Source organism: Bombina bombina, chromosome 4 (genome assembly GCF_027579735.1).
Source record: "Bombina bombina isolate aBomBom1 chromosome 4, aBomBom1.pri, whole genome shotgun sequence".
Classification (NCBI taxonomy): domain Eukaryota; kingdom Metazoa; phylum Chordata; class Amphibia; order Anura; family Bombinatoridae; genus Bombina; species Bombina bombina.
This window is the reverse complement of record NC_069502.1, coordinates 427,842,342-427,864,830: the sequence shown is the minus strand read 5'-3', so window position 1 is coordinate 427,864,830 and position 22,489 is coordinate 427,842,342. Positions and strand designations below refer to the sequence as shown.

The 22,489-nt window shown below is 38.7% G+C and overlaps 1 protein-coding gene across 1 annotated transcript in view; it reads left to right on the top strand.

The window, feature by feature from the left end:
* The first annotated feature begins 1,895 nt into the window (after positions 1–1,895).
* The window catches only part of TPRG1 (tumor protein p63 regulated 1), a 210,810-nt gene continuing 190,216 nt past the window's right edge, over positions 1,896–22,489 (top strand). The window contains exon 1 of the mRNA XM_053710249.1: positions 1,896–1,913. The gene's annotated coding sequence lies outside the window, so the exon portion shown is untranslated. The remainder of the gene's footprint in view (positions 1,914–22,489) is intronic.

Sequence of the window (22,489 nt, the reverse complement as noted above, 5' to 3'; positions counted from 1 at the left end):
AGTGATTGCTTAATAAGCACAGGAACATATTTCAACATGTGCCTAAATAGTTACTGCGAGGAACAAATGATAAAATATCTAAATTTTGTTTGTGTGCATACGTATTGCAACACAGTGCTCAATTGCTGATATATACTGTATATAAGAGTTTTTAGTGTACTTTTAATAAAAATCACTGACCCTTTTTCCATGTTACAGGGTGGGGTCTGCACCTGATCACAAAATGCATTATTAATGTATTAATGGATTTAAAAAAAAAAAGAAAAAAAAAGTGTATATATATATATATATATATATATATTGATTGGTAAACACTTTTAAAGACCATTATAGTGGTAAAATTAACTGATCTAATCCTTTAGAACATGTCGTTTTATCATTATAATGGTCCTTTAATTATGTTTTAGAAAACACAAAAGCTGTCTTTTGAAATGACTTAACGGTATACTGGAAAACATTGTGTTACCTCTTAACTTAGACTATTGTGTTACCTCTTAACTAAGACTATGAAGCAGGTGTCAAGTTGAGTGAGAACGGAAGTTCCTGCACTATTTTTGCAGGAGGAACTAAGTTCCCTCTGGACAGAGAACAGAAACACTTCAGTAAACACTGCTGCTGCTGGTGGGAGGAGCTGGAGCACAATCTGGTTAGAGGGATAGTGAGATCCTCTAGTAATGAGCAGTAACACACTAATACACTACAATACACTAAATGCAAGCCTGTCAGCAGTCCTGCTGTGTGATCACCCTGCACTGTGTGTAACACATGGTGCTTACATTTATGTGTGGCTTTCTCTGGGGTTATTTAGCTCCTCTCAGCAGAAATGGGACAATTGTACCTTAAGTGGGTGATACTCTGTGACAGAGGAGGATTTTAAGGCCCAAAGGCAACCATTCAACCCTTTATTGGATTTAATTTGCTTTCATTAACCAAAGTTTTAAAGATTATATACATATAAATACAGTAAGGGCCGATTTATCTAGCCGTTTGTCAGTTTACGACTGTAGGTTCTCACAAGAGAACCTGCAGTCAGTATTTTTCAAGCAGCGGTCATCAGAACGCTGCTTCCTAGCCTCTTCTCCACCTCTTAGGTGGAGAATTTAAATCTCCCTGATCTCGTTACTTGATTGGGTATGTGTAGGCAGGGGGCGGTGTTGCACAAGAGTGCAAAATAGCGCTCTTATGGAATGTTGAATTACGGCAGCAGATTGTTGCCCTCCAGAGGCAAGCGGGGGCAGAAAGGGGCGCATATGTATGCCCCTGTCCGCTCTAGCTTGATAAATGGAGCCCTGTGTGTGTATCTGTGTGTGTATATATATATATATATATATATATATATATATATATATATATATATATATATATATATATATATATATAATTATATCTGTGTGTATTTGTGTATGAAACAATATTAATTGTGAGGGGGGGGAGCGAGGGGTGGAACTTCCAGTGGTCCAAATGGTCGCGGCTGCGACAGGGCCATGGGAGGTCCGCCAATTTAGGGGGCCCGCCGGCCAGATTAGCGTAGAGGCTATTGGAGCTGCAGCTCTGAACCTTCGCTTGTAAATAGGCCCTAATCAGGTGGTAAGGTGGAATATGGAACCGGCCATGGGCCCCTACGTATCCCCTGAGAGTCAGCGCTATCTGGGACTGCCAGCCTCAAGCAGCCACAGCTCTTAGCCAGAGGAGAGGAGCAAGCAATGGAACATCCCCCTTAGCTTTGCTAACATGTAAGACACAGTGCGTAGCAACATTGGCCCTGGTGAGCGCTGCAGATTGGAGCAGATAATGATCATCACGTTTTTTTTTTTTTTTTTTTAGCTATACTGTAAGAGGCTGTTATGGTGCTGGAGCAGTGACAGGCCCAGGAGGGAAAGCATACTGGGTCCTAGGTGGCAGGGAACATACTGGTCTGTACAGATTTGTTTTTAGGGATTGGGTGGGTGTGTTATCCAGGTATTGTCATCTAAAGTACTATTTGTAAATGGTTTTTAACTGCGCTGCCATTCCGTTTCCTCATAACTAATTCCCACAGCTCCTTGCTACCACTGCATTCTGCTGCCACACAATGCCCAGTCCTGCTGATCATGCCGCTACCTAATTTGACACCCTGTTTCAAGTAGACATGGAGTCAAGTAGACTAGATTATCCGTTTTACTACTTCCTATGTGCTATTTTCATTAATACTGTTATGGCTGCCACGTATTACTGAGTGTACATAACAATAATCTGCACCGCATTTGTTTAGTTACTGTGGCTCTTCTCAGTCGGCAGCCCCCACCATGCTCGTAGTTAATACATCCTGAGGTATCACAGGGAATTATGGGTGAACAAAAGATTATAAATTGCTGATAATGTTAATAATTTAATTATGCATATTTAATATTTCAATGGTAATATGAAGATGTATGGTGCATCAACACTTTCTATACAATTTAAAGCTGATCATTTTTTAAAAAATTCTATTAGGGTCAGGGAGTATTTTTGGTTTTAATATGCATATACAAATGAGGGCAGTCACTTTAATTTAAAAAATAAATCAGTGTGTATAATAATGGTAGATAATGGCCCCATTATGTACAGCAATGATTCAAAAGGGACTAAAAGCCTGTATGTTGTACCCAGCAAAAATCATAGTGGAGGAAAATGGTAACAGACATATATTCACTGAAGCAGGTGAAGCAAAATAATTTATAACCTCTAACATAAGTGATAATGGATAACTGGTCATACAGGGTATATTCACAACTTAGGATATTGTTAGGATGATTTCGTCATAGAGAAATGCAAGTTAGGAGGTATAAATACATTTTTAATTTCTCTTTCTTTCTTTTTTTTTCTCCATCCACCCGGGTCGTGCGTCCCCCTGTTGTGCATTACCCCCCTACTGAGGACATATTTCTAGAGTGTGAATTTGTACTGTTTTTATGACAAATAGAGATACGATTTAAATATTCTTTCCTGAATATAAGGGGTGTTACGTCCCCGACCAAACGAAAACTTATTACTAAAAAGCTAGGTAAACAAAATCCGAGTATTGCTTTCCTACAGGAGACGCATCTGAAAGAGCTAGAAATTCCCAAATTAAAATCAAAGTGGATTGGTCAGGTGATAGCGACTCACTGTACCACTAGAAAATCAGGGGTAGCCATACTCCTAAATAAAAACCTAAATTATGAGATTATTAAAATAGAGTTAGATATAGATTCAAGATATATTATTTTACATATACAAGTTAATGAAGTAAAGTTTGTACTCTGTAATATCTATGCCCCAAATATATTCGCTAAGGAATTTTGGGGAAAAATTAAGGGTAGATTATTTCCATTTATATCAGAAAATATCATTGTAGGGGGTGATTTTAACATGTCTCTTTTCCCAGAACTAGACAGATTTTCCAAAAAAAAATGAAAGAGCATAATAAATATTTTAAAAATTTCTGCCATACACTCAAGTTAGTTGATATATGGAGGATTAAAAATCCATATCTACACTCTTTCACATGTGAATCAAAATCACATAAATCTTTCTCAAGAATAGATTTTTCACTGGTGGCTGAATCTCTCCCCATTTTAAAGATTGAACCACAGATAAGGGATATCTCTATATCAGATCAGCCATCATTTCACTTTTATTTTACATGGGGAATAGTTCAAAAATTGAAAGCCAGGCAATTTATTTTCCACGCTACCTCTATAATAATACTAGATTCTCCTACTGGTTGAAACAGAATTGGAGAGACTATTGTACTCACAATATTGCATATTTTAATAAAATAGAAACATTCTGGGAAGCATCAAAGGCAGTGCTGCGGGGAGAAATTAAATCATATATGTATACAAGGAAAAAGAAAGCACTGGCCAGGGAAATGCAACTGGCAAATCAAGTAAAAAACACATATAGGAAATATTATAATGACTCATTGAATATAAATTGGGGAAACTATATTAAAACAAGACAGGAAAGGGACATAGACCTAAAACAAAGATCTCAAGAAGAAGAGCTTAAGGTAAATATAAAATGTAAAGGTTTCTATGGTTGTTCAACCAATATTTGGCCAATCTAGTCAAGAATAGGAGAAAGAGAAACTATATATTAGCTGTTAAAAAATGAGACCAGAGATATACTGACTTTAAAGTTATAAGTAAAACCTTCTTTAAATATTACCAGCAGCTATATATGCATATAAAGAGTAATAACACAGATTAAAATACCCAAGGTAACAGAAGATCAACTGGCAACACTTAATGCCCCAATAACAAATCAGGAAATATTAAAAGCTATAAAGGAGTCCAAATTAAACAAGGTAGCAGGCCCGGATTGTCTACCTGCAGAATATCTCAAAATATTGATAGAGGAAATTAACCCTCCTTTGGAGAAACTTTTTAATAACTATTTTTCATATAATAGCCCAATATCAGTCTATTTTTCAGCGGCGAACATTACCTTAATACGAAAGAAAGTTAAAAAATGTACGATATCTGTATTGAATGCAAACTATACATTTTTAACTTCTATTATAGCATCTAGATTAATGGGCTGCCTTGATAAAATTATCCATTTTGATCAAGCAGGCTTCTTGACATCAAGAAAATCGTCCAAAAATATTCGTAAAGTTACGTTTCTAGACTATATGTGGAATATAGAAAACATTAGAGGGAAGCAATTAAAATATGATACAGCTTTACTGACACTTGATGCCGAGAAGGCCTTTGACTCGATCGAATGGGAGTACTTGTTTAAAGGACTAGAAAAATTTGGCTTCAAAAATCAATTCTTACAATGTATTCATAATGTATTTAGAAATCTGATATCTTATCTATTGATCAATGGCTCATTAACTTCTGGAATACTATTAAAAAAAAGGAACTAGGCAGGGTTGCCCGCTTTCCCCCCTACTTTTTAATATCGCACTTGAAGCCCTGGCCATCTGGTTAAGGGAGAAGTATGAGGGGATTCCAATGTCCACACAAACATTGAAAATTCTTCTAAATGAAGATGACTTGCTAACTTTTCTCTATAACACATCTCAATCAATACCCCTAATTTTAACATGTTTAAATCTTTTCAGGATACAGAATAAATTATGGTAAAAGCAAACTCATGTGGGTTCAAGATCTAGTATACAAGAACCTCCTTTTAAAATTGTAGACTCACTTACAGTATATATTTACAAATAAATCCGCAAAACTGGTATAAACTAAATTTCCAAATAGATTAAAACAGATCTAGAAGTGTGTACATCTTTTCCGCTATTAATATCTGCAAGAGTTAGCCTCATTAAAACAATCATTTTCTCACGATTATTGTATCCATTACAGAACCTCCCCATTACTTTTAAAATAATTGGATATACGTACACTACATACTATGTTCATGAAATTTATATGGAAGAGGAGCAAGGCTCGTATCTCTTTAAATAAACGTATGCTCAAATGTAGCATGGCATGTCTTGCTCTACCTAATATTTGGCTACATTTAGAGTTCTGCGTTAGCCGTCAAAAGCAGCGTTAAGGGGTCCCAACGCTGCTTTTGGCCGCCCGCTGGTATTTAGAGTCAGCCAGGAAAGGGTCTAACGCTCACTTCCTTACCGCTACTCGAGGCTACCGCAGATCCCCTTACGCCAATTGCGTATCCTATCTTTTCTATGGGATCTGCCTAACGCTGGTATTTGGAGTCTTGGAAGAAGTGAGCGGTAGACCCTCTACCGACAAGACTCCTACCGCCAAAAAAAGTCAGTAGTTAAGAGCTTTATGGGCTAACGTGTGAATATAAAGCTCTTAACTACTGTGTTACAAAGTACACTAACACCCATAAACTACCTATGAACCCCTAAACCGAGGCCCCCCCAAATTTTAACCCCTAATCTGCCGACCGGACACCGCCGCCACCTACATTATAGCTATGAACCCCTAATCTGCTGCCCCTAACATCGCCTACCCCTCTATTATATTTCTTAACCCCTAATCTGCCCCCCCCCCACGTCGCTGCTACCTAACTACACTTATTAACCCCTAATCTGCCGACCGGACCTCGCCGCCACTATAATAAATGTATAAACCCCTAAACCGCCGCACTCCCGCCTCGCAAACAGTAGAATAAATAGTATTAACCCCTAATTTGCCCTCCCTAACATCGCCGCCACCTACCTACAATTATTAACCCCTAATCTCCCACCCGCACCATCGCCGCTACTATAATAAAATTATTAACCCCTAAACCTAACCCTAACACCCCCCTAACATAAATATAATTTAAATTAAACTAAATAATATCCCTAAAATTAACTAAAATAATCGTATTTAAAACTAAATACTTACCTAGAAAATAAACCCTAATATAGCTACAATACAATTAATAATTATATTGTAGCTATTTTAGGATTTATATTTATTTTACAGGCAACTTTGTATTTATTTTAACTAGGTAGAATAGCTATTAAATAGTTAATAACTATTTAACAGCTACCTAGTTAAAATAAGTACAAATTACCTGTAAAATAAATCCTAACCTAAGTTACAAATACACCTAACACTACACTATCATTAAATTAATCAAATAAATTACCTACAATTAGCTAACTTAAAATACAATAAAATAAACTATTCTATAATCCAAAAAAACACACTAAATTACAAAAAATAAAAAAGAATTACAAGATGTTTAAACTAATTACACCTAATCTAAGACCCCTAATAAAATAAAAATCCCCCCAAAATAAAAAAAATGCCCTACCCTATTCTAAACTACCAAAGTAATCAGCTCTTTTACCAGCCCTTAAAAGGGCTTTTTGCGGGGCATTGCCCCAAAGTAATCAGCTCTTTTACCTGAAAATAAAAATACAATACCCCCCCAACATTACAACCCACCACCCACATACCCCTACTCTAACCCACCCAAACCCCCCCTTAAAAAACCTATCGCTAACCCCCTTAAAAAACCTATCGCTAACCCCCTGAAGATCATCCTACCTTGAGTCGTCTTCACCCAGCCGAGCCAAATTCTTCATCCAAGGTGCGCAGAGGAGGTCCTTCATCCGGTAGAAGTCTTCATCCAAGCGGGGCAAGAAGAGATCCTCCATCCGGTAGAAGTGTTTTTTTTTTTTGGGATTATAGAATAGTTTATTTTATTGTATTTTAAGTTAGCTAATTGTAGGTCATTTATTTAATTAAATGATAGTGTAGTGTTAGGTGTATTTGTAACTTAGGTTAGGATTTATTTTATAGGTAATTTTGTACTTATTTTAACTAGGTAGCTATTAAATAGTTATTAACTATTTAATAGCTATTGTACCTAGTTAAATACAAAGTTGCCTGTAAAATAAATATAAATCCTAAAATAGCTACAATGTAATTATTAGTTATATTGTAGCTATATTAGGGTTTATTTTCTAGGTAAGTATTTAGTTTTAAATAGGATTATTTTAGGAATATTATTTCGTTTAATTTAAATTATATTTATGTTAGGGGGGTGTTAGGGTTAGAGTTAGGTTTAGGGGTTAATAATTTTTTTATAGTAGCGGCGACGGTGCGGGCGGGAGATTAGGGGTTAATAATTGTAGGTAGATGGCGGCGATGTTAAGGAGGGCAGATTAGGGGTTAATACTATTAATTCTAGTGTTTGCGAGACGGGAGTGCGGCAGTTTAGGGGTTAATACATTTATTATAGTGGCGGCGAGGTCCAGTCGGCAGATTAGGGGTTAATAAGTGTAGGTAAGGTGGCAGCAATGTTGGGGGGGCAGATTAGGGGTTAATAAATATAATATAGGGGTCGGCGATGTTAGGGGGGGCAGATTAGGGGTTCATAGGGATAATGTAGGTTGCGGCGGTGTACGGAGCGGCAGATTAGGGGTTAATAATATACAGCATGTGTCAGCGATAGCGGGGACGGCAGATTAGGGGTTAATAAGTGTAAGGTTAGGGGTGTTTAGACTCGTGGCTCATGTTAGGGTGTTAGGTGTAGACTTAGAGAGTGTTTCCACATAGGAAACAATGGGGCTGCGTTAGGAGCTGAATGCTGCTTTTTTGCAGGTGTTAGGTTTTTTTTCAGCCCAAACTGCCCCATTGTTTCCTATGGGGATATCGTGCACGAGCACGTTCTTCCAGCTTACCGCTACCGTAAGCAACGCTGGTATTGAGGGTTGAAGTGGAGCTAAATTAGGCTCAACACACCCTTTTCTGAGCCTAACGTAGCCCCTCAGACAACTCTAAATACCAGCGTTGTCTTAAGGGTGCGCTGGGAAAAAAAGCAGCATTAGCTACGTGGGTCTTTACCGACAAAACTCTAAATCTAGCGGATTGTTTTTTATAATTTGGCCGCTCTGATTAAGGTGGCAATTGATTGGTTGGCAGATTCTAACTGGTTTTCATTGCCTGATATCGAAAGCTTTATTACTCACCCATTTTCATTGAAGCTATGTTACATAACTTTCATAGAAAAATTCCTGGCAATATAAAAGGTCTAATAACGATTTAATAATATAGTTACAGCATGGCATAAATTCTGCGTGCTAATGGGAGTGACTACTCTCTAACTGAGTACTTACCAATAATAGGTAATGCAGAATTTATTCCTGGTATCAGTCAGAAAGTATTAAACATATGGGAGGAAAACGGCCTGAAATATGTTTATCAAATCTTATCAAACTCAGGTCATATACAATTTTATGAATCTCTGTCGCAGCAATTTGATCTTCCCAGAAACAATTTTTTTACATACTTACAAATAAGACATTTTGCGCATAATAAGGGTTGGGGTATTGGTAGAACTGCCGACTGGACGGAATGTGTGTTCAAACGTTTGCAGCTGGAGCTACATCAATCTCACTACTGTAGAACCGTATCCTGGTTAAACAAAGTCACATTTACCTAGATAAGTTAAAGGGACACTAAACCCAAAAATTTTTCTTTTGTGATTCAGATAGAGCATGACATTTTAAGCAACTTTCTAATATACTCCTATTATCAAATGTTCTTTATTCTCTTGGTATCTTTATTTGAAATGCAAGAATGCAAGTTTAGATGCCGGCCCATTTTTGGTGAACAACCTAGGTTGTCCTTGCTCATTGGTGGATAAATTGATCCACCAATCAAAAACTGCTGTCCAGAGGTCTGAACCAAGATAAAAAGCTTAGATGCCTTCTTTTTTTATATAGAAATCGCAAGAGAACGAAGGAACATTGATAATAGGAGTAAATTAGAAAGTTGATTAAAATTGCATGCTCTATCTGAATAACAAAATACATTTTTTGGGTTCAGTGTCCCTTTAAGTAATACCTGGATACCTATTTTTCCTGGTATAGATGTAAAATGTAGGATTTCAATGAACTGGAAAGAATCACACATGAAATTGTTGAATAATAATTATCTTACTCCCTTTTTTAAACTGGAAAAAATGTACCCAGCGCAAACATCTACTTTCCCACGATGCTCATATCTGAAAGCAGACATTTTGCATATGTTTAGTCAATGACCAAAGATCTATCAGTTTTGGAAAAAGATTATATTTTGGCTTAATAAAAATTACAATACTGCCATTACATTAGAGTCAGAAGAGATTGTTTTTCTTAAAACTCAAAAGGATAATCAGTCCTTACATAAAAATATATTGAACACAATAATCCTCCTAGCTAGACATCTTATATTGAAATCCTAGAAAGGGAAAACAGCCCCAAGTTTCTCACTTTTTATTAGGGAAGTACAGAATCAAATAATATTTGAATCCTTTCATCTACAACTATCAGGTGAAAAAAAAGATGGCTTCCCATAATTTAAAACTTATCCCCCTCAGATGCAAAAACGTATTCTAAGCCCTTTTTTTGAGTTTGAATAGTTTCACAGATTTAGTATTATTAGATATATTTCCAGCTGAATGGGTTTCGATATTTAGAGATCATATTAATAGATATATGCTTTTTGTAGGAGGGGTGTTTTGGGGGGGCACGATCCGTGGTGGGGAAGGTTTTTTTTTCTTGTCGATTTTTTTTTTATTTATTTCTTTTTTTTGTGTTTTTTTTTGTTTTTTTGTTTTTTGTTTTTTGTTTATTGCGGTGAACAGAACGGTTCTGTTTTTTGAACCAATGCTAATAAAATCTTCTTTTAGTTCAAGAATAAAAAAACAACATGGTGGTAAAAGAAGTGTTTAAAACAACAAACATGTATCGAGTTGTTTGCTCAAATATCTGTTAAATTTGATTATACTATACCATTTTTTGTTATGTAAGTTCTATTTATTTGAGCGTGTGCCTTTTCAAACACCCTGCGTGGTGTGAAATAGACACACACTGTGTTATTGTACCACTTGTTGGATATAAACAAACAAAAAAGATTACATAAATGTGATATAAGCAGTGTTTGTATGTATGAGGTGGGGGTGCAATGTTTATATGTGTGGGTGCAGAGTAGGTATGTGTGTGTGCATGAGGTGTTTGTGTCTGTTAATAGTGTGTTTGTGGTGTGGGTGCAGTGTTTGTGTCTGTGAGGAGTGTTTGTGTGTGCAGCAGTGTTTGTGGTGTGTGAGGTGTGTACGTAGTGTTTGTGAGGTGTGTGCGTAGTTTTTGTGTCTGTGAGGAGAGTGTGTGTGTGCGCATTGTTTGTGGTGTATGCGTAGTGTTGTGTGGGTGCAGTGTTTGTGTCTGTGAGGAGTGTGTGTGTGTGCAGTGTTTGTGGTGTGTGCGTAGTGTTGTGTGGGTGCAGTGTTTGTGTCTGTGAGGAGTGTGTAGTGTGTGTTTGTGTGCAGCAGTGTTTGTGTGCAGCAGTGTTTGTGTGCAGCAGTGTTTGTAAGGTGTGTGCGTAGTGTTGTGTGGGTGCAGTGTTTGTGTCTGCGAGGAGTGTGTAGTGTGTGTGTGTGTGCAGTAGTGTGTGTGTGTGCAGTAGTGTGTGTGTGTGCAGCAGTGTGTTTGTGTGCAGCACTGTTTGTAAGGTGTGTGCGTAGTGTTGTGTGGGTGCAGTGTTTGTGTCTGTGAGGAGTGTGTGTGTGGGTGCAGTAGTGTTTGTGGTGTGTGAGGCCCTGTAAAAAAATATTCCATTGAGAGCACTCCATGGCTCCCCCAACAGGTTCCCCAGGTTCCACATAGAAGTTCTATGGCCAGTGCCCAGGGACCCTGTTGGGGGGGGGGGGGGGGGTTCATGGAGAAAGTACAGTCAGGTGGAGCAGGAGTGTGACTGAGTGTGGACTCCGATCTGGAGCTGCTGCTCATAGGCTGCTGCTTGCTTCAGTCAATGGTTCTAGCAAACAGGCAGCATTAGTTAGAGAGACTCCTCCTTGCCCTGAACCCACCACTTCATGCACATGAGGAGCAGAGCCAGAAAGTGATTAGTCTGCAGTGCAGTAATTTAAAGGAAGTGTGAGTTGCTGGGTGATTTTTTTTTTTTTTTTTCTGTTAAATAAGTGTGTGCTGTGCTGCCTGTCTTGATATTAATATAAACTTTACCTGCGTGTGACTGTGTACTTGTCTGTAACCCATTATGGAAAGGTACTGTTTTGTGTGTCACTGACTGACAACACAGTCACAGTACTTTTCCACAATGGGTTACAGTCAAGTACACACACAGGTAAATATAGTAATATGCTGGTGGGCTAGGCTTGTGATACCCCATACCTATAGATAGAGTGTGTGTGTGCAGGGCTGCCATCAGGGGGTGACAGGGGTTACTCCTGTCAGGGGCCCAATGGGCCAGGGGGGCCCCATGAGGCAAGAATTTAAAAAAAAAAAAAAAAAAAACTTTTTTTTTTTTTTTTTTTAATTTTGGCAGCCACTAGTGGGTACTACAGCAGAGTGCTAATTGAGCATGGGAAATGTTATTTACAAGGAATAAAGTATTAGCATTTGAGAGGATTTCTGAGTGTGCACTAAACCACTATGCACAGTGTGAGACAGACATGGCACTTTGTTTGTACAGTGTGTGCCTAAGTCAGGCGGCAGATCACTTTCATTTGCAGAGGAGGTAGGACTTACTTAGCAAATGTTTTTTATTTCTTTGTGCAATTTCGGATTGCAACTTCAGTGTGGTAGTAGTTGTTTGGTGGGGCCAGGGGTCCATAAAAACATTTTTTTTTTAGCAGCTGGTGTATTTATGATTATTTGACAATGCTGTAGAAATTCTTTTTTTTAATTTTTTTTTTTTTTTTTTTTTATAACCAGTAGTGTACAGTACAATCAAAAAACAAATGGGAAAAAAGAAGAACAATAAACGAGAATACATTTCATAAATTGCGCCTCGCAGGTCCAATGAAACAACAAAAGAGAAAAAAGTACAAAAGGGAAAAAAGCCAAACATTTGATTGATTCACCATGCATGCTTCTTGGCTGTTCAAAAGCCCTTCCTACTTTATATACACTACTGGTTTGTTTTTCCCTTCCCCCCCCCACCTTTATTAACTCAGACATCTAGACACAAATCCGTAACAGAACTAAAATTAGAAAAATGGAGAAAAAAAACAAAACATTATACTCCTTCGCCCCCTACTCCCCGCTAACTCCAACATCCAACTGTCTGGTTATCACACTCTGCAGCTATATTTTTTCTAGCTGCAAGCATTCCTAACCCCACTCTTGGGGTAGGACGTTTTTTAACATAAGTATCATAAATTCTGGGGAGTTTTGTAAAGGTGATATAAGTTGCTTTTGTGCAATTAATGGTTTTTCCCTTATTATGTTTAACCACTTTGAAAAAAAGACTGTAAGTCTCTTTTCTGAATAAGGTTTAATATTAAATAGCTCTATTGTCATCTGTGTATTCATGCTGTTAATGAATTCTTTCACACTCCGCCCCTTCCGGCGATTTCCATTTTTTTAATATTATATTACGAGCCGCCAGAATATGCAATGCTGTAGAAATTCTATATTTAAAACCATACAGAAATGTTTCCTCCTCAATTCACAAATGGTAGGTGCCCTTTTGGCAGATATGCATTTTTTATTTTTATATATATATATATATATATATATATATATATATATATATATATATATATATAAAACATTCCAGTTTACTGCCCCTTTATGCAAGGACTTTCCAGATGCAAGGAGGCATTTTATCTACGATTTTTACATCTGCATAAAATGTTATAATCTAAGACTAAGATTGCTCAGTGTTTGAAATGAAACAGGTTAACTTAAAACTGTTCAGTTTACACTACAGCTGACTTAATTTTGAAATACATACCAACAAGCCTATATCCTGCATTTAACCAGATCTAATGGTATGAGTACCACAGCTTATGGTTTCCCCAAGACCATATAGAGTACAGCATTTTCAAAATCCATAAGTACAGCTGACCATTTGTACGCTATATTTGAAGTGGTGCTCTTGGTTGGGGAAAATGGGGAAAAACAAACAGACATATGTCAATCTTTTAAAAGTACTTTTCTTCATCTAGCTATCTACCCAGATCATTAATGTACAATTTTGAATTCACAGAATTAATTTTGTTTACATATTTACAAATCTGATTCTTTAAAAAGTGATCTCTTCATTTCTGCAATTTTATTTTATCATGCATGTCACACTTTGTTGATTTAGGGGATGCAAGGTGCATAAATGTTTCCTCCTGTGAGTGTTTCTGTGGGTGTCTGTGTTTATGTCTTTGTGCTTTGGTTTGTGTCTCTATGAGTGTGTATGTATTTTTTTTCTGTGGGTCTCTCTGTGAGGGTGGGTGTGTATGTCTTTGTGCATTTTCTTTGGATGTCTGTGAAGCTGTGTGCATATGTCTTTGAGCTTTTTCTATGGGTGTCTCTGTGAGGGTGTGTGTATGTTTGTCTTTGTGTATTTTCTCTGGATCCCTCTGTGAGGGTGGGTGTGTATGTCTGTGTTTTCTGTGGATGTCCCTGTGAGGGTGTGTGTGTATGTATGTATGTCTGTATTTTCTGTCGATGTCTCTGTGAGGGTGTGTGTTTTCTGTTGGTGTCTCTATAAGGGTGTGTGTATGTTTGTGTGTGCTTTCTGTGGATGTGTGTGTGTGTGTATGTCTGTGTGTTTTCTGAGGCTGTCTCTGTCAGTGTTTCCTTGGGTGTATGTGCAAGTTTGAGTTTGTGTGTGTGTCCATTGTCTGTTCCTTTTTAGGACATTTTGACCTTACTACTGATTATTCACATCTTTCTACAGACTTTGAGACTAATGAGACCTTTATGAAAGTCACCAATCCACCATTTAACCTTTAAATTATTGTTTAGGCAGTTCAGGGCCCTTCCTTTCAACCACTGCATGCTGTTGTCATCATTTAGTTGGCATCTTCCTTTACAAAAATATACTTACTTGTCAGGTCAATGTAAACAAGTGCTGAGTGTCTGTGGGTGTCTGTCTGATTGTGTTTGTGTGTTTCTTTGCGTGTCTGCTAGAGTGTCTATATGTGAATCCTTATGTGTGAGTGTGTGTGTGTTTCAGTGTATGAGTGTGTCTGTGTGTTTGTATGTTACTACCTTTACAACATTTCCAAGTTTAAATAGACACTTAAGAATAAAGTGCATATACGTTTTAGTCACTTGGTCAAAAATTGCACGTGTCAAAGGGGAGGCCTGATCAATGTTTAAGTCAGGGCCCCCAAAATTTCTAGTGGCAGCCCAGTGTGTGTGTGTGTGTGTGTGTGTATATCTATATATCAAAACAAAAATGTATCAAAATCACATTTTCTTTTTTTTTTGGGGGGGGGGGCTTCATGGATTCTTGCATCAGGGCCCTGAGGTTTCTAGTTACGCCTCTGGGGGGGCTTGAGTGGAAGTCTTGGTGAGTTCCCACACTTTTTTTTGTTGGACTTAACCCCTGTTATTCAGTCAGATATATGCTTTAATTGCTCTGCTCCTCTATTTCCCATCTAAGTTATAAAAAGAACGCTTGAAAGCTTTATATCATGCTGCTAATTTATTGGGCCAGATTTAACAAAGTAAGGCGTTCATCTTTGTCCCTCTCTGTCCGGCTTTGCAGGTAGCGAACATCAATACACTGCCCGCATTTATCATTGAACACTATAGCTAGAGTGCAATGCCGCCTGCTCTATCGTAGCCAATCGAGCCGTTAACCTTTCGAGTCAGAACAGTCTGGGGGGGGGAATGACATATGCTGATGACTGCAGCTACAGGTTAGTTTATGCAAACCTACAGCCGATGGCGCTCTGACCCCTTAATAAATCTGGCCCATTATGTCAGCAACTGAAATCACTGTTATTACCTGTCTGCTGAGCACCTCCTGATTTTAGAACTACTGCTGGTAAATATGCTCTTATTTTGCAAACATATACAAAAACAGCACACATATCAAAAATTTGATTCAAGCAGATGTGTGTGTTTAGGCGTAGGCCTAGGGCAGCACCATTTTACACTATATATAAACTCTAAAAATGCTTTAAATTGAGCAAATTCCGCAATAGTATTCCAAACAATCAGAAACACTTTTCAAACAGCTTTCTGTGTATTTTTGGATCAACCTTTTTGTCCCTTTTTCTATGCCATATCTCATCTGCTCACACGGCTGTTTATCAGTGTTTTTGCATGTTTAATAAACAGTTGTTTCTTGATTTAATAAAAATATAATAATAAAACTCAAAACACTCTTTTAAACTATGCAAAATATAGTAAATTACAGTCATCAGAATATTTAGTTATACTTACAATTAAAGGGACATAGTTCTCAAAATGTTTCTATTTCGCATGTGAGCTGGAGTTGATTGCTTAACTCTGTTAGTGTGGTATGGAACGTCCTACTTTTTTTGGCGTCCTGCACCCTCCTCCTTTTATTCAATGTGAAATTCTACTGGGGGGCGTGCCTAGCATCATAGGCAGTCCCTCATTATCCAATTCCAGCTTTGAAATAACGTGATCGCATAGACAAGCACGTGATTTTGTTTTTTAAGCAAGTGTTTACAGTTCAGATATTAAACACTTGCCCACGGCGTGAAAGGGTTAACCATGTTAAAATATTTTTAAGTGAGTTCTGGAGCTCACTGGCTGATAAATAAGCTCACCGTCATTTGATTTATTTTATATGGAAAAGAGAGAAAAAATATTATTTGATTTACAAAAATGTTAATAATGGCCCATAAATATACAAAATTGTTATTTGCATAAATGGTAGTAAAGTGAAAAAATACATATACGTTCAGTTATAATTAATACTAAATGTTTTACCACTGCAATGGTTGTGTATATTTTGCTTCAGGGTAGCTGTGCATAAACATCATGAAAACTACGTTAACAAAAGCCTTATTCAAACGTATTTACCCAATTTCAGCAATATATTTTATTTGTAATTCAGCCAGCGTATTTTTTTATTTTGTTTCATTTTCAAATGTAATTAAAGGGATAGGAAAGTCAAAACTTGCATGATTCCGATAGAGCATGTCATTTTAAGACTCTCTTAAATTAAATTCACTTCTATTTTCAAAGGTGTTTTGTTCTCTTGGTATCGCTTATTGAAAAAGAATATGCACATATCCTACACTAGTGGGAGCTGCTGCTAATTGGTGGCTGCACACATTTGTCTTTTGTGATTGGCTGAAGGAGAGTTGCTGCACATGTGCAAACACGTCTGCACTGGAATATAGTAAAAGCAAAATTTCAACATGACAGCACCCAGGGAGGCAGGCACTAACCTCAATACTACACTAAAAAATGTATTTAGTGTTTGATATTCCTTTAATACTTTGTTCTCTTGGTAGCCTCAGTTGAAGAGCATACCTAGGTAGCCTAAGGAGCATGCACGTAATGAGCACTATATGGCAACTATTTATCTAGTGTTTAATACGTTGTTATGACTTACCAACACAGCTGCCATATAGGGCTCAAGATATGTGCACACTCCAGGGCATATATAAATATGCACCTAAATATGTTTCTCTGAACCATGAATGTTTAACCAGTGTATATGGTTGGGTTTTTCATTTCTCTGCAGCCTTTTTATTATCAGATACATAGGGGCATATTTATCAAACTCCGTATGGAGCTTGATGCCCCGTGTTTCTGGTGAACCTGCAGACTCGCCAGAAACAGCAGTTATGAAGCAGCGGTCACAAAGACCACTGCTCCATAACCTGACTGCCTGCTCTAAGCAGGCGGACAGACATCGCCGCAATTCAACCTGATCTAGTACGATCGGGTTGATTGACACCCCCCTGCTGGCGGCGGCATTGCACCAGCAGCTCTTGTGAGCTGCTGGTGCAATGCTGAATACGGAGAGCGTATTGATCGCCGTATTCAGCGAGGTCTGGTGGACCTGATCCGCAGTGTTCGGATCAGGTCCGCCAGACCTTGATGCATATGCCCCTTAGTCACAAGCAACTATGTAATACTCAAAATGAGTAGATATTACTTTTGTCTCCCTATAATATTTTGGGCTAAACCCTAGCTCTCTAACTAATGTGTATGACGTCTACATTGCAGTGAGATCACTGAAAATGTTTTCCTTTCATTTTCCCTGTTTTTAGAAGCAAAATAGCTAATGCATTTCAATTACAAAGTTTGTCTACATCAAAAACTTTAATTAGCCCATATTTTTTTGTGTGTATACTGTCCCTTTAAATGGACATTGAAAGTCATAAATAAACTTTCATGATTCAGATATAGAATGGAATTGTAAAAGACTTTTCAATTTACTTCTATCATTGTCTTTAATTTACTTATATCAAATTGACTTTGTTCTATTGGTATCCTTTGTTAAAAGCATACTTAAGTGGGCTTAGGAGAAGCAATGCACTATGGGTGGTAATAGGTGGCTACACACAAATGCCTTTTGTACTTGGCTCATCAAGGGCATTGCTGTTTGGAAACTGATTTCTCCAACATTGGTGTGTCCGGTCCACGGCGTCATCCATAACTTGTGGGAATATTCTCTTCCCCAACAGGAAATGGCAAAGAGCACAGCAAAAGCTGTCCATATAGTCCCTCCTAGGCTCCGCCCACCCCAGTCATTCTCTTTGCCGCTGAACGAGCAGCATCTCCACGGAGATGGTGAAGAGTATGTGGTGATTAGTTGTAGTTTTTTATTCTACTATCAAGAGTTTGTTATTTTTAAAATAGTGCTGGTATGTACTATTTACTCTGAAACAGAAAAAGATGAAGAGTTCTGTTTGTGAGAGGAATATGATTTTAGCAGCAGTAACTAAAATCGTTTGCTGTTTCCACATAGGACTGTTGAGATGAAATAACTTCAGTTGGGGGAAACAGTTGGCAGACTTTTCTGCTTAAGGTATGACTAGCCATATTTCTAACAAGACTGTGTAATGCTGGAAGGCTGTCATTTCCCCTCATGGGGACCGGTTTTTTATGTCAGGCACTGGTTTAGACACCTTCCCAGTCAGGAAGGGCCTTCTCTGTAGTAGGCAGAGCCTCATTTTCGCGCCATTACTGCGCAGTTACTTTTGAGAGCAGGACATGCAGCTTCATGTGTGTGGGTCTGAAAGTAGTTGAAAAGGTTCCTAGAAGGCTTCATTTGGTATCGTATACCCCCCTGGGTTTGGTAAAGTCACAGCAAAGGCTGTAGCTGGGACTGTAGAGGGGTTAAAACTGTAACCGGCTCCGGTTTCCTCATTTTAAGGGTTAAAGGTCTGAAATGTGGGTTGCAATGCTTTGAATGCTTTAAGACACTGTGGTGAAAATTTGGTTAAATTTGAACAATTCCTTCATAGTTTTTCACATATTCAGTAATAAAGTGTGCCCTGTTTTAAAATTTAAAGAGACAGTAATGGTTTTGTTTTAAAACGGTTTTTGTACTTTATTGACAAGTTTAAGCCTGTTTAACATGTCTGTGCCTTCAGATAAACTATTTTCTGTATGTATGGAAGCCAATGTGTCTCCCCCTTCAAAATTGTGTGATAATTGTGCCATAGCGTCCAAACAAAGTAAGGACAGTACTGCCACAGATAATGAAATTGCCCAAGATAATTCCTCAGATGAAGGGAGTAGACATGGTTCTACATCATCTCCTTCTGTGTCTACACCAGTTTTGCCCACGCAGGAGACCCCTAGTACTTCTAGCGCGCCAATGCTTGTTACTATGCAACAATTGACGGCAGTAATGGATAACTCCATAGCAAATATTTTATCCAAAATGCCTGCATTTCAGAGAGAGCGCGATTGCTCTGTTTTAAACACTGTAGAGCAGGAGGGCGCTGATGATAATTGCTCTGTCATACCCTCACACCAATCTGAAGTGGCCATGAGGGAGGTTCTGTCAGATGGGGAAATTTCTGATTCAGGCAGAACCTGATGTTTCTCAACAGGCAGAACCTGATGTTGTGACATTTAAATTTAAATTAGAGCATCTCCGCGCACTGCTTAAGGAGGTGCTATCTACTCTGGATGATTGTGACAACCTGGTCATTCCAGAAAAATTGTGCAAGATGGACAAGTTCCTAGAGGTTCCGGTGCACCCCGACACTTTTCCTATACCCAAGCGGGTGGCGGACATAGTGAATAAGGAGTGGGAGAAGCCTGGCATACCTTTCTCCTGTTAAGTGTAGTCAGTCCACGGGTCATCCATTACTTATGGGATTATATCTCCTCCCTAACAGGAAGTGCAAGAGGATCACCCAAGCAGAGCTGCTATATAGCTCCTCCCCTCTACGTCATACCCAGTCATTCTCTTGCACCTAACTGATAGGACGTGTGAGAGGACTGTGGTTATTAAAATTAGTTTTTATATCTTCAATCAAAAGTTTGTTATTTTAAACAGCACCGGAGTGTGTTGTTTTTTCTCAGGCAGCATTAGAAGAAGAATCTACCTGAGTTTGTGTATGATCTTAGTGGTCGTAACTAAGATCCATTTGCTGTTCTCGGCCATTCTGAGGAGTGAGGTAACTTCAGAACAGGGGACAGCGGGCAGGGTTCACCTGCAAGGAGGTATGTTGCAGTATATTATTTTCTAAGGAATGGAATTGACTGAGAAAATACTGCTAATACCGTTATAATGTAAGTGCAGCCTTAAATGCAGTAGTAGCGACTGGTATCAGGCTGATATGTATGTATATTTAAACTGAGGTATTTCTGGGGAATGGAATTTCACTAAGAAAATACTGTATACATTTAATTTGTATTGAGCCCCCACTGCAGTGAAAGCGACTAGCAGCAGGCTTATTAATATCATTTCATAATTTTATTTTATTTTAAAACGTTTACTGGCATGTTAATCGTTTTTCTCTGAGGTACTTGGTGATAAAACTTTTTGGGCATTACTTTTCCACATGGCTGTCGTTTATTATGAATAAATTCAGTTTACTAAGCTTCCCCACTGTTGTAATATGAGTGGGAGGGGCCTATTTTGGCGCTTTATTGCGCAGTAAAAATTCTGTCACAGTCTTCCTATTTCTTCCTCCATGATCCAGGACGTCTCTACAGAGCCCAGGGGTCTCCAAAACTAGTTTTGAGGGAGGTAATCACTCACAGCAGACCAGTGAGACTGTGCTTTTGACTGTGATAAAACGTTTATATTAATCTGTTATCCGTTTTTTTGGGTACTAAGGGGTTAATCATCCATTTGCTGGTGGGTGCAATCCTTTGCTAACTTAATGCATTTACTGTGAAAATTTGGTTGCTATAACTAATTTGGTTCATTGTTATTTCAACTGTGACAGTTTCTTTGTGCTTCTTAAAGGCACAGTAACGTTTTTTATATTGCTTGTAAATTTATTTGAAAAGTATTTTCCAAGCTTGCTAGTTTTATTGCTAGTTTGTTTAAACATGTCTGACACAGAGGAATCTCTTTGTGCAATATGTTTAAAGGCCAATGTGGAGCCCAATAGAAATTTGTGTACTAATTGCATTGATGCTACTTTAAATAAAAGCCAATCTGTACATGTAAAGAAAATTTCACCAGACAACGAGGGGGAAGTTATGCCGACTAACTCCCCTCACGTGTCAGTACCTTCGTCTCCCGCTCAGGAGGTGCGTGATATTGTGGCGCCAAGTACATCAGGGCGGCCCATACAAATCACTTTGCAAGACATGGCTAATGTTATGACTGAAGTATTATCTAAATTGCCAGAATTTAGGGGTAAACGCGACCACTCTGGGGTGAGAACAGAGTGCGCTGATAATAATAGAGCCATGTCTGATACTGCGTCACAATTTGCAGAACATGAGGACGGAGAGCTTCATTCTGTGGGTGACGGATCTGATCCAAGTAAACTGGACTCAGACATTTCAAATTTTAAATTTAAGCTTGAGAACCTCCGTGTATTGCTAGGGGAGGTATTAGCGGCTCTGAATGATTGTAACACGGTTGCAATTCCAGAGAAAATATGTAGGCTGGATAAATATTTTGCGGTACCGACGTGTACTGACGTTTTTCCTATACCTAAAAGGCTTACAGAAATTGTTAACAAGGAGTGGGATAGACCCGGTGTGCCTTTTTCTCCCCCTCCTATATTTAGAAAAATGTTTCCAATAGACGCCACCACACGGGACTTATGGCAGACGGTCCCTAAGGTGGAGGGAGCAGTTTCTACTTTGGCTAAGCGCACCACTATCCCGGTGGAGGATAGCTGTGCTTTTTCAGATCCAATGGATAAAAAGTTAGAGGGTTACCTTAAGAAAATGTTTGTTCAACAAGGTTTTATATTACAACCCCTTGCATGCATTGCGCCTGTCACGGCTGCGGCGGCATTCTGGTTTGAGTCTCTGGAAGAGACCATTAGCTCAGCTACATTGGATGAGATTACAGACAAGCTTAGAGTCCTTAAGCTAGCTAATTCATTTATTTCTGATGCCGTAGTACACTTAACTAAACTTACGGCTAAGAATTCTGGATTCGCCATTCAGGCGCGCAGAGCGCTGTGGCTTAAATCCTGGTCAGCTGATGTTACTTCTAAATCTAAATTGCTTAACATTCCTTTCAAGGGGCAGACATTATTCGGGCCCGGTTTGAAGGAAATTATCGCTGACATTACTGGAGGTAAGGGCCATGCCCTGCCTCAAGACAGAGCCAAACCAAGGGCTAGACAGTCTAATTTTCGTGCCTTTCGTAACTTCATGGCAGGAGCAGCATCAACTTCCTCCGCTCCAAAACAGGAAGGAACTGTTGCTCGCTACAGACAGGGCTGGAAACCTAACCAGTCCTGGAACAAGGGCAAGCAGGCCAGAAAGCCTGCTGCTGCCCCTAAGACAGCATGAAGTGAGGGCCCCCGATCCGGAAACGGATCTAGTGGGGGGCAGACTTTCTCTCCTCGCCCAGGCTTGGGCAAGAGATGTCCAGGATCCCTGGGCGTTAGAGATCATATCTCAGGGATATCTTCTGGACTTCAAAGCTTCTCCCCCAAAAGGGAGATTTCATCTTTCAAGGTTGTCAGCAAACCAGATAAAGAAAGAGGCGTTTCTACGCTGTGTACAAGACCTTTTACTAATGGGAGTGATCCACCCAGTTCCGCGGTCGGAACACGGACAAGGGTTTTACTCAAATCTGTTTGTGGTTCCCAAAAAAGAGGGAACCTTCAGACCAATCTTGGACTTAAAAATCCTAAACAAATTCCTAAGAGTTCCATCGTTCAAAATGGAAACTATTCT